General features: G+C 26.7%; 1 long non-coding RNA gene across 1 annotated transcript; it reads left to right on the plus strand.

Annotated features, from left to right (window-relative positions):
* Positions 1–4,933: 4,933 nt before the first annotated feature.
* LOC147811900 (uncharacterized) lies at positions 4,934–8,840 on the plus strand. The gene is made up of 2 exons (XR_015433175.1): positions 4,934–5,184; positions 6,983–8,840. It is a non-coding gene; the product is annotated as an uncharacterized LOC147811900 (long non-coding RNA).
* Positions 8,841–13,688: the final 4,848 nt, after the last annotated feature.

The following is a 13,688-nucleotide window of genomic DNA, read 5'->3' on the forward strand; positions in this document are numbered from 1 at the left end:
GTATTTTATCTACTGCAATTTAGATTAAAATTGCTTTCAAATACTATTTATTTTTTCTGAGTTTGTTTGTTTTTTAGTTTCATGATTCCATTAGTGAAAAGTTTTAAAAGTACGTACCAATTTAGGAATAATATTTTTACTATATGAGTGACTTTACTATTCCAGTTCATGATAATTCTCATTTTAGTTAATTACCTGAAAAGAAAATACTTATTAAACATACATAGTCGGCAAAACACTAGTTTTCAAAATCTTAAAAAAGAAAGAATCTATTCTGTTTGAAAATTGCTAAAGCAAGAAAAAGAAAGACTTATTTAATTGCTTGAAAGCTTATCAATGTTAAAATGAGCCAATCTGATTTACTGCAAAACCAAGGAACGATTCCAAATAATTTAAAAATTAAACATAATGAAATTTATGATTTAAAAGAATTAAAATTGAATCCATGAGATGTGAATAGTTTTGTACTAAAATAAACGAAAATATCTGATGGAGAAATTAGGATAATAAAAATTTAAGATTCATTTAATTGCTTAAAAGTTTACCAACTTTCAAATAAGAAACTCTGAGATCGGCAAATGCCAATATACGATTCTAAGTTTCTTAATAATTAATAGAAATGATATTGACCAATCGAAAAATCAATTGATTGTAATAAATTCACATTGAACTAATGGTGCAACAAAACAATGAACAAAAATATCTAAGGAACAAAGTAGGAATAGAAATCCAGAGCAGTGTAGAGTTCATAAAAGGACATTAAAGTATCCCAAAAACTGGAAACTGAGATGACCTTGTAACCAAGGTAAAGGAACCAGTAAAAAACCTTCAACTCGTAAAAAACCAAATTCAACCTTTGAAATGTATCAATCTCAGTTTTAAAACCATTCAGTTTCCAAGAGTACTTGGTAAAAACATGAATCCAAAACAAGAGATCGTAGAAGCATTTCAGCTGACAGAATAAATCACCGACCCAAAAACATGAATACATTAAACTGAAAAGAGAGTAAAAAACCATGAAAACAAAGTACAAAGCGTTGAAATCCATCAAACAAAGCGTTGAAATATGAAAACAAAGAGTTTGAATAGAAAAAAGCAGATTTTTTTATCACTTTGAGTCACACAATAAAACTTGTTAAGTTTCAATGGCAGTGTCTCAAGTTCAAAAGAAAGAATCTATAATATTAGAATTCAATCATGTGATCAGTTTCTAGCATTTTTATTCGCCAAGACACATGAGGTGACTTTCCAATATTTTGATTGGTCAAACCAATTGGTGCGACTTTGCAATTTTTTTCATTGGTCAAACGAATCATATGTTTTTATTTAAATCGGGCTACCATAAGTACAAAATTATTATTTTATATTACTTCAGTAACTATAAATATTTATTGTGATTTTTGGTTATAGGGTAAGAAAATGTTTATCGTACATCTAGTCAATATTTTTTTTGCAATGTATCTAAAACAAACATATTATATTATTTATCAAAATATTTATTTGAAATTATACTCATTTATTAACCATACATTGAGTTAGATGAGGTTATGAAATCTAAAACAGTGTAAGATAAGTACAATGACGCATTGCAACTAGTCATCATAAGTCAATTTTAATAATAAAAGTATTAAAATTCGTTTGACTTTTTATTTTATTTCATGACATTTATTTTTAAAAAAATTTATTAATTGTAAAGGAATGTGTTATTGATTAAATGAATTAAACAAATCAATTACAGAGGTGTAGCAAAATTACATAAATCAATTTCATTCCAAGTTTGTATATAAAACATCGCGTCGTTGTTAATGTACAGAGAGGAAACTGTCCCAGACATTTTGTCTTACCAAATGACTTTTCTAGCTCTCTAGGTAAAAAGTTTGAATAGCTATTTACCTTAACCAGGATACTAATTTTTAATTAGTTTCATTAATTAATAATTTTTATTTAAGAATAACTAATAATAATGAATTTGAATGTATAAAATGATTATAAATTTGCATTAATTATTACTTAAGTTAATGAATTGCACTTTATTTTAATTTTATTTCCAATGGTGTAGGAAAAGAGCAAACAAAATCACAAAATGACAAGGAACATGAATTATAAAAGTTCTTCAGATGTCTGGCACTCCAATATATTTAAAAAAATCTACAGTAAAAAGGGTAAAAAAAGCAGCATGAATACTATTTTATTTAATGCCTGCATTCCTAGGTAGTTGTACATATTAATAAATAAGAAATATTGTGATGAAAAGCGCAAAAATATGATTTTTTTGAGATATTGTGATAAAAAGAGAAAAACATGAAATTTTCTGAGATATTTTATTTTATAACCGTCGTTGAACAGCTGAGACAATTTCGGGTTTACGACTACTAATAATCTACTCCATAGCCTTGTAATTTTTAACCCAATCCACTAGACAAGGGAAATCCTGGTTCAAGTAGTGTGAGAAATTTGCCTTCATGGAGGAGTTTTGATGGATCTGTTCGTGTTACATGTGGAGAAAAACCACGAAAACGTTCTACGATTAGCTTGACTACAAGGGACCTCTAACCCATGATCCGTCAATCACTGGGCATATTTTACGTCAGCACTGTGGTTAATGCTAGCTGGGTGTGGAATTCGTATCAACCAGCCATCACTAGGATTCGAATCCTGTTCACCCATTGGAAGGCGGATGCTCTATCCCCTGTATGTGTATTCCCTCCTGAAATATTGTGATAAAAACAGAAAAACATAAATTTTTTAGAAATACTGTGATAAACAGTGGAAAAAGTCCTCCACAAAAGCAAATTTCTCCCAATGCTCGATCCAGGAGTTCCCTTGTCTTCTGGATTGGGTTCAAAATTACAAGGCTACGTAGTTGAACATTAGTAGCCGTAAACCTGAAATCGGGTCGGCTGTTCAAAGACGGTTATAAAATTAAAAATTGGATAAAATCATAGTAGGGGAGAGCTGGGTCAATTGCAACATTTTTTACTTAACTATTTTTAACTAACAAAAAATCCAATTTATTATTAGTATTAATTGACAGACGAGTAAAGTAGACTATCCTCCACTAGAAAAAAATACCTTATTTAAAATGTTATTATATTAGTTATTAATAATTTTTGACATTCGTGCACTTGTTACAATTGTCCCCACTTACAGGGTCAATTGTAACAGTTCATAAATTCCACTAAAACATAGTTGATTATACATATTATCATAGTTGTGATACATTTTTTATTGATCAAAATAGTAGTGACATTTTAGGAGTAAAAATAATAATGAGCAGAGACCTAAAGGGTTAAACTTTTAACTTTAAGGGGTTAAAAAATTTAATTTATGCTGTGAAAGGTGACAAATAAATTAATGCACATGCAACATGATATAAATGATAAAGGAAACTATTGGTGGTTATTAAAGGGTTAAGTAATGGTTTGTTAATAAGATTATTTATTTTCAGCTGTTACAATCGTCCCTTTACTTATTGTTACAATCGTCCCCAAGACGCCATTTCAGCTTAATTTGTTAAAAACAATACTAGTTAAAACAAAACTAATCTTTTTTTTGAAATGTTAATTGAGGTGTCCACTTACATATTTTTTAATAATTTTTATTTGCTTAAACAAAATTACTTTGTAACAATATAATATTCTAATACCAAAAAAAGTACTCACGTAGCATGAAAATATCTTTTCTGATGTAACTCTTTCAAAAGAACATAAAAATGGTTGCCAGCAGCGATGTACACGTAGATTTATTAAATGTACCTTGTGCGCCACCTAGTAACCAAATCTAGAACCCGACACTCGAAATTTTTGCTCTGTTACAATCGTACCCTGTTACAATTGCCCCACTCTCCCCTACTTTTTGGTTAATATGGCGTAAGAAAATTTAACTATTTTTTTTTTATATTTTATTATATTTTTATGTGCTTTAAAATAAATAAAATAAAAATAAATAAAATAAAAATAAATAAATAAAAAAAGTTAATGGAGGTCTACTTTTTTTGCGGTTTTTCGCCCGGCTAACCAGAAAGTACTAAAAACATATATTGGTTATAGAAACCATGAAGCCACGCTTGCCAATAATGAGAAAAAAAATCTGATTCTGGTTATTTAAACACCTGCTACTGACAGTGGCGTAGCTACCAAGGGGCTAGGCGGGGCAGTGCCCCGGGGCCCTCAAGCTCAGGGGGCCCTCGAATCCTTACCAGAAATCTCGATCGAACTGAACTTTTGGAAATTTCTCCCATTTTCGAAATAAATGTGACAGGTTGCAACCCCACTTTAATCATGACAACTCAGTTGAGAGAAATTCAAAAGTTATGCCTAGGGAATTCCCCTAAATTCTTTCTGTAGGTTGGCAGTGTTGTCAATTTGGCGGATAGTGATATGTGCGTTTTATTATTCATCGATGTGCGTTTTATTGTGAATTCGAGTTAAGATTTTTTTTCGAGAACGGTTAAAAAATTAATGCTGTATCAGGAGTGAGTAAGCTAATGTCAATAAATTTTTTTGTACTGGTCAATATAGTGGTTCAATTTTATTTGATTTTACCACTCATATTGATGTCCGTTAAGTCAATAAATCGTGTCAAATCTATAGATTTCGGCTACAGCTCATTATATAACGCGAAATATCGTGGAAAAATGCAAGTCACCTGCAGTAGGTACATTAATTCAGGTCCGCGGGCAGGAGATCGTTCATGGTCTCTGTAATGCCTTTCCTTTCCAATAAATAAGCAGACCAGGTTTTTAAAACAATAAAACTTAACTTTATTTAAAAACAAAAGAAATAGGCATTGTTTTCCAGTAAGAGCTTCCAGCTCTTAGAATACCAAGGGAGACCCTCTCCCGATTATATCAAACATACGGCTGTTGCTTGGCTGACCGCCTTTTTAATAAATAGAGGCATTTGATTGGTCGATTACATCATCGTTTTCATTGTTATCTCTTCATCGTTTTGTCAGGTTTACTAGAATGGCGTTTTTAGCATTTTTGTTTGGCGCAATTTTAATAACGCGCATGCTCAGTTTGATAATTTATTCAAACCAATCTAAGTACTTCGTAGACAAAGAATATAGACGCTTGTATCCCCTCCTTTGCTCGTGTAACTCAAACAAAGACATAAAGATGGAAAGATCAATCACTGTACCAAACAGATGTCAGGGTGAACTTTGACACTGGACACATCACTGGTCTCTATTTTTTTTTATTTGATTTTCATAAATAGTTATGATAAATAATAATATTCTGTCACTGTGCCAGAAAAATCTGATCACATTTTTTTTAAAGATTTATAATTTGTAAATTTTAAATGAAAAAATTAATGTATTTTAAAAAATTGATTTTTATATTGTTCTGAAATTCAAATACTTGAAATAAATAAAAAAAAAAAAAAACAATTTAAGTGCTTATTAAAAATATATAAAAAATATAAAATAACTAAAAAAATTAAAAAAATGATTAAAATAAAATAGAACAGTTTTATAAGCAATCTAAGCTGCCCAAAGCATTTAATTTCATGATGAACAATAAATTGGAAGATGTTAATAATTGCTGAGATAGAGTCTCATAATTGCCTGTTAGCGTTCAGTTAGTTAGTTATTAAAACTTATTCATGATATTCATTTGTGCGTAATCTAAATTCTAATTATTTTCATTCAAAAAGTCTTTCAAAATATAATTTTATTCCTGTATTTAAATTACAAGTAACTTTGATATCTGGGTTGCCTACAAAAATTCAAAAAAGTACAAAAAAAATTTAGAGCATTTCACAGCATTTACTATTTATCAAAGATGATAAAAAAAAAAATTATTGATTATTAAAAAATAATTTTATTGCGATAATCAACATTAAGCTGGAAACCTATTACTATTAAGCAATTTAAAAGACTTTTTCGTGGTTTTCCTTCGCATGTAACACAAATTTGATTACTTTAACTTAATCTTCATTAAAATAAATTATTCTTATAACTTTCATGAATTTGATTGTATTCTGATACTTAAATTGTTAATTACTTTGATCTCTGAATTGGATTAAGCATAATAAAGGTGTTTCATTACATTCACAAAATAAAAAAGCTCACACTTTGATTTCTGGGTTGAGTTAATAAGAAGAGCTTTTCGTTCTGTTCAGAAAGATGGTACCCTATCTATTAAGGATAATAATAATGAAAAAATGTTTATTTATAATTTTACTCCTATACTTAAATTGCAAATTATTTTATTTTATATACCAATAGCAGCAATCTGAAAAACATTTTTGTCTGTTTTTCATAGCGTATAACGCGAAATTTGATAATTTTAATTTCAATTTAATCTTGATTATAATTAATTATTTTTACAACTTAATTGTTTATTAACTTAATTATTTATTAACTTAATTATTTTAACTTAATTAATTAAAATTAATTTATTAATTAATTTATTAATTAATTTATTAATTAATTTATCAATTAATTTATCAATTAATTAAAATAATTAATTAACTTAATTATTTTAACTTAACTATAATTTATTTATAACTTAATTATTTTTATAAACATAATTATTTTTATAACGTAAATATGGTTTTATTCCGATACTAAAATAGCGAGTTACTTTGATTTTCGGTTAAAAACTACAAAAATTTGAAGAACATCTCGTTATAGTCACAAAGAAGTCTCTCAAAGATGCTGAAAAATGATTCATTAGAAAAAAAATTCATTGCGATTACTGAACTTCTAAATGGAATCAAGCCATCTGAAAGATATTTTTGTGGTTTCCCTTCACGTATAATGCAAAATATGATTGTTTTCTCAAATTTTTATTCAAGCAAGGAAGAAAAATATTTATACCATTACTAACCACTCCAAAAACCAGAGTAAATGCTTTATTATAAAACTGATGCGTCCAGAATTTGGAATTATGATGAACTTGCCTGTATATTTTGATTCAATAAATTGATTTATTTTCTGCTTCCCTTCTTACCATTATTTTTTTTTTTTTTTTAAGTGAAAAATGATTCTTCTACATTACTGTTAGAAAATTTGACGGTTCATCAGGTTGTCTTTTGTCAACATCTGAAAATAAAATTCGAGCAAATAGTATTGTATTTGTAATGGCGAAAATATCCAAATGATAAAATAAACATGAACTTTTTTTACATTGTTAAAATTAAAAAACTTAAGTACTCGGGTTCCTATGATTTTATTATTTTACTAATAACTTATTCTAGTATGTTATATTGAAATATCTGATATATGTTATATTGAAATATCTGATATATGTATTATGATTTTATTATTTTACTAATAACTTATTCTAGTATGTTATATTGAAATATCTGATATATGTTATATTGAAATATCTGATATATGTATTTTGAAATATCTGATATATGTATATTGAAATATCTGGAGAAAAAAAAATTTCTAACCAAATGTTCTTTGAGTCAGGAAGAGACAAAAAATACCTGTTGATTTTTTTGAAATATACTTTCTATCACAAACGCCTTAAAACTTTGTTATCGATAAAAATAATTTCAGATGATTTTAATCCTTCATCTATTATTAACCTCGTTATATCATGCTTTTGATCAAAGTTCAGCAGCGTGTCTGCGTTCTTTCTCTCCTAAATATTAATTTGATCCCTACACACGTTTTTTATTCCATTACTTATAAGGATTCGTAAAATATATATTAACGGCCCGGATTAGAGAACAACTGAATTATCTTCTTCAAAAATGGCAGTTATTTAATTTAAATTTGATACTTTTGTGTGTGATCATATCTCAGTGTCAACCATATCGGTGTCACGTATCAATGACATCCAATAAAAATCTAACTGTCAATGAACTTATTAACTGAGGTGAAGGGATTAATTGAATGCTTAATAAAATAAGAGCTTTCTTTGATGATATGTTTTTTAAATTAGTGGTGAAATCGTCTAATAATTATTTTTAAAAATCGTTGCAAGAAAGGTTTGCAAGGGTATTTTTTTTTCAGACTCATGCGAGTTAATTCAAATCAAATAAATATACTATATGTACTCTCTTTTTCTTTCTTCCGGATTCTAACGAATTAAAGAGTATTCATACTTATCAAGGTATTTTACAACAAAGTGCTAACATAGTACAAAGGTACATATAGTATTGATTTCTGTGCATAGATTTTTTTTTTCCTTCTATATTTGCTTTCGGAAATTTAGCTGTATAATATTTTATACCCAGTTATGTAATTCTGTTGCGATCGTAATTTTTCTTAGAAAATTATTATTTAGATGATTAGTTGAATATTCATAAAGTACGTTAAGAAGAGGTTTGAAAAAAAAAGTAATCAATATCATGCGTAAATACTTTGGTTTTTTTTCCTTCTTTTTTTAATAATGTGTTACGTTTTCTTTTTTTAAATCATTCATTGCCACTTATTTAATTTAATTACATATAATTTCAAGATAAAAACATATCTCAGTTTTTACATAAGCATGTGAAAATCTAATATTTCATGCAGTCTTTCTGGTGGTTTGTGTTAGAGTGATAAATATTTGTTTCAAAACTATAATGTATGTTGCCGCAACTCTATCTCAGTACTATGACCCTTAGCAGTGAGTTCATTAACTAACATTATATTCAAATGTTCTGTAAATGAAATGAATATAATAATTTTAAAATCTAATATTTCATGCAGTCTTTCTGGTGGTTTGTGTCAGAGTGATAAATATTTGTTTCAAAACTATAATGTATGTTTCCGCAACTTTATCTCAGTACTATGACACTTAACAGTGAGTTCATTAACTAATATTATATTCAAATGATCTGTAAATGAAATGAATATACGTATATTGATTATCACTAAATGTCAAGTTTACTACTATGGATTGCAAATTCATTCAATTTCTTCTATTCTTTATGTAAGTCAATTTCATGAAATTTTGAGAAATTTTTTGTACTATTTAGAGATAAAAGAATTCTTTGCATGCATTCTGAGATGTATAAAGCAAGATTTTAGAAATGTTTAATTAATTTTTTTTAAGTACTTTGAAAACTCTGGTATTTGATAACTCCTTTAATATTTACGCGATTTCGTTATAAATTTGTTATATAGATAACTATTAATCTAACTAAGTAATAACTATTGTTATTTTAATTAAGTAAAGTTAATAAACTGTATACGATTGGAACAATCATTTGAGCAAAGCACAAAACGGGAATAAATTTAACTATTATAGGTTATATTCTCTAAAGAATAACTACCTCGTTTTTTTCCCACAAAAAATTTACTGAATTTAAAAAAAAAAATTTTTTTAAGAAAATAAGATCAATGCAGAAAAGATTATATAGACAATATATAATTGATTTTATTTTGAACTAATATTTATCTAACAGATAAATTTTATTTAGATATAAAAAAAAAGTTATAAGGATAGAATATCTCTTTCTAAAATTAGATATTCATGTAAATAAACTATTTCAGCTTAAAAATTGGCGTTTAACTTCTAAATTGAGTTAATATAAATGAACACATTAAGTTATATTTTTTAATCATAGTAAAATAATATGTTTCTTAAAATTCAAGCAAATCTTTTTCGTGTATTATATGACAAAGTTTAATCATAATGCAAAACTGAAAATGTGTTTCTCTCATTATAAATATGTAAAGTCACACTTTAGGGCCAAATTAAATACTAAATAAAGAAATTAAAATCATTTTTTCTTTTTTAATTGTGTTGTTATGTCTTTCTGTTTTGTGCATATTCCATATAAATAAGAAAAGATTGGTTGCAGATAAGACATTAATGTATAATTTATTCAAAATAATTCATAAAGTAATCAAGAAGGATAAAATAAAATTATCAAGATCTCTGGAGAAGTTTAATTTTTATTACAGCATTGATTGTTATACCATGTGTTCATTTATTAGTTCAATAATGGATCAGTAAAAACTTATTGCAACATTTCACATATTTCAATAGCAGTTTTGACAACTGTAGAGATTTCTTTCCTCTACTATGTTAAATATAAGTTTAATCTGCGTAATTTAATCTACACAAATAATCAAATGAAGGCTATTAAATCAATTAACCAGTATGTTTTGGAAAGCTAATTATATTGCTTTAAATTCTGATTTTAATTATAAAATCAGAATGTGAGATATATAACTTGCAACATTTTAATATTTCAACAGATTTTTTCTGACAAAATTGTTATAAGTCGGAACAAATTAGATTTGACAATAAAATTCAGTATCATCCTCTTACATGTCATATTTTGCTGGCATTTCAGTATTTCTTTTTCTCTTTGAAAGATAGAACAAGTTTATGTTACATTGGAAGTAAGATAATTTTCAATTTTTTATAGGTTCGAAGTATATTAAAAACGAAAAATAGGTAATGGTTGTAAATAAGTTTTTGCTAATTTGGTTGGCTATAGTAATGGAGATAAACTATCCTGTTCAGTTCTTGCTAAATAGCCATCTAGGTCCTTAAGAAGTTAAACATGTGGCAGCAAAACTAAAAAGAAGTATTTTATTATGTGTATATTCACCACAACATTCAATATTTAATTTCAAAAACTTGTAAATTCGTGGTAACGAAATGTGTGATTTTTCAAATTCTAATTTTAACTTTATAATTACGACACTAATGCTACAGTTTTCTTAATTTATTAAGGACAATATAAGTCCTGTTAAAATATTAAGATACAGACTACTACAAGCATAAAAACTTAATTTTTCTAAATGAAATTTCAAATTTAAGAAAATAAATAAAAAGAGTTTCAAATCTTTGAAAAAATTAAAATTCGCCAAAAATTGACGTCTATGTCCTGAAGGTTCTAGTAAATTGCAGAGTAAATTTTACTTAGAGTTTTTCGTTGAGTTTTACCGTTGTAGATTATTTAGAGATTTGCAAGTTTTTATTGGAGTTTTACTAATTTTAGTTGAATTTAATTTTAGTAGAGAAAATAATGTTCCACTGCTCATACATTCTAAAAGAAAAAATAGTGGCACTATATAAAAATGGAAAATCCATCACAGAAATTAGTTGGGTATTGAATATGTCGTATTATACAGCTAGAACATGGCATTTGAGGCAAATAAATTGTATTTTTAAGTTGAAAATTCGTAATTTAAAGATATATATTTCGAAATAAATTCCTTATTACTTAAGTGTATTAAATTGTAATCAGCATCTGATTTTATTTTTAAATTTTTCATGTATTGTTGCAAAAAAAAATTAGTTTCTCAAAACTATTTGCATTATTAACTCTTTAAACGAACCGTCTATTTTTTTGTAAATTTATGTTAAACTACATTTCAGATTTTTTTGTAAAATAAAAGTTCATGGAGCCTATTATTTTTTATAGTTTGCCTAAAAGTAATTTGGTTTTTAAGACCTATGATGAGTTGTAAAATTTTACCTACAGTAAAGTATTGACCATTCAGTACTTATAAAAAACCGAATTAAAATTATGAATAATTTATAAACAAACGGATAAATATCCAAATATGCAAAAAAAATTTTTTTTTTATTCAGAGAAAGTACGTTTCTGCGTCCGATTTCGAAACTTAATAGTTAGCACTAAATAATTTTCATATATGAGGTCACCCTCAGGAACCATTAAGATTGACACTTAGTATGTGAAAATCAGATCATTAGAACGAAAGTTATTGAGGGTGGTTATGAGGGAAAGTTATTATTATTATAATTATTTTTTTTTTTTTTGGTCCACTGTACAATGCTAACATGAATTCGCAGATATTCAATTGTTAATAGTTTTAGTAGTTCCTGTACTTAAGTGAAAAAAGAAATATTTCTTAAAAATGTGTTTTCTTTCTCACAAAAGAGAGAATAAAATTGCCTAAATATAGAAAATCGTTAAGTTGTAGCAAAATACGAGGATTTTCTTTTGAGAAACAGTAGAGTATGATGGGAGTAGTGAGGTAAGAGATTTTTCTATATTCCTCTCACACATCGAATATGCTATCAATTTAAGAGTAATTGTCTCTAATACTGGAAGTAGATTAATATCGTACTTGAGAGCTATGAAGACTTCGTAGTTCATTTTGTTATTTATTTTGTTTCATGAAATTTCTTCAATATTTTTTTACATAAATAGTAATTTTTCTCCCTATTAATTTCAACAAAATTTTAAAATCACAAAAATTTCGGGACATCTATGGAAATGTTTAATAATTAAGAATACTTTCTTTATCTTATTTTTTTAAAGGAAATTAAGGATTACTTTGAGCCCTGATTATGTACTACTATAAAGCAGTTACATGTTTTGGTGCATGAAATGTTCTGTTATAATTTAATCTTCATAGTGTATTTCAATTATGATTACTTTTATAAAACTTAATTTAATTAGTTATGAAGTTAAGCTTTTAAGTATATTTAGAAAAATTCAATTTATGTTTAAAAGTAGTATTCCTCTTCATTTTATAAATTTTTTTTTAGTAAACACAAAGAGAAAAAAAAAGGAAGAGAGAGAGACTAAGTCAGTAGAAAAATCATTTATTTATTATAAAATGAAAACAATTAAGACATACATTTGGATCAAAAATACCACAGCTACCTACATTATAAGAAAAATCCAGTACATTTTACAAATTAAATAAATAAAATTTTTAGTCTATGAACAAAATGTAAAATTCTTCTTTTACAGGAGCTCTTTAAAAGCAGTTAAGATAAATAAAATACCAAAAGTAATACTTTTCGATGTGAGTGACAGTCATACATTTCATTCATAATTCTAAATATTTATTAGGCGCCTATTTAACTTTTGAAAGTTTTAGATTACAAGATATAAATATGATAGGCATGCTACAAAAATTTGAAAACAAAATGACAAAAATTTGACAACAGTTTAGAACAATCATGCTTGAAATTACAAAAGTGCTGGTATTTCTTTTTAATGTTAAGACACTTTATGTAATAAAATGAAACAAAACATTCTAAAATACTATTTATATTGCAATACCAGAGCCATTATAGGGGTAGAGGAAAACAGAGCCATATGACTAGATCTCAATGATTTTACACTGAGATCAGGGTAAACCCGAAAAAAAAATTGTTTTTTTTTTTCATTGCTTTTTATAACAAATCAACTCTAGTTATTAAGTTTATAATAGAATAATATTTATATTTCCATCACTTCTATATTCTGCACTTTAAAATTTTTTAATTAACTTTTTTAAAAACATTTATTATTAGAAGAGAGAGATAATGTACTAAGGTGTTGAGTTAATCAATCACAATATAAAAAAAAGGATGATATAAAAAAATGCTACTATATACTTTATTAACTCAAATTTACCCAAGTACTATTAACTATAATCATTAAAACAAATTAAAATGTTCAAAACATTATTTTAATCAACATTACTTTCAAGTAGTCAAAATGTATACTAGTCCAATCAGCTTTCTTCATTACATTCATTTGGGTCACCTAGAAATATCTATTTCTGTACTGAGGGACCAAAACTGGATTTTCAACAAGACTGACCTGGCAGTCGTAACAATACTCAGGTCAGAACTGTGAAAAATTCAGTCAATGCAGGAGCCTTATTTCCACATGTAACTGATGATGATGACAACCTAGTACAAAACTAAAAGCATTGCAACTGAATATACATAACACGAAGCACAATTTGTGTTACAATACAACTTGTGCTTTTCAATATTATTCTAAATTTTAAAAATATCACTTATAGTAGTAATG

Source organism: Parasteatoda tepidariorum, chromosome 4 (genome assembly GCF_982258835.1).
Source record: "Parasteatoda tepidariorum strain Cologne lab strain chromosome 4, Ptep-v5.0, whole genome shotgun sequence".
NCBI lineage: Eukaryota > Metazoa > Arthropoda > Arachnida > Araneae > Theridiidae > Parasteatoda > Parasteatoda tepidariorum.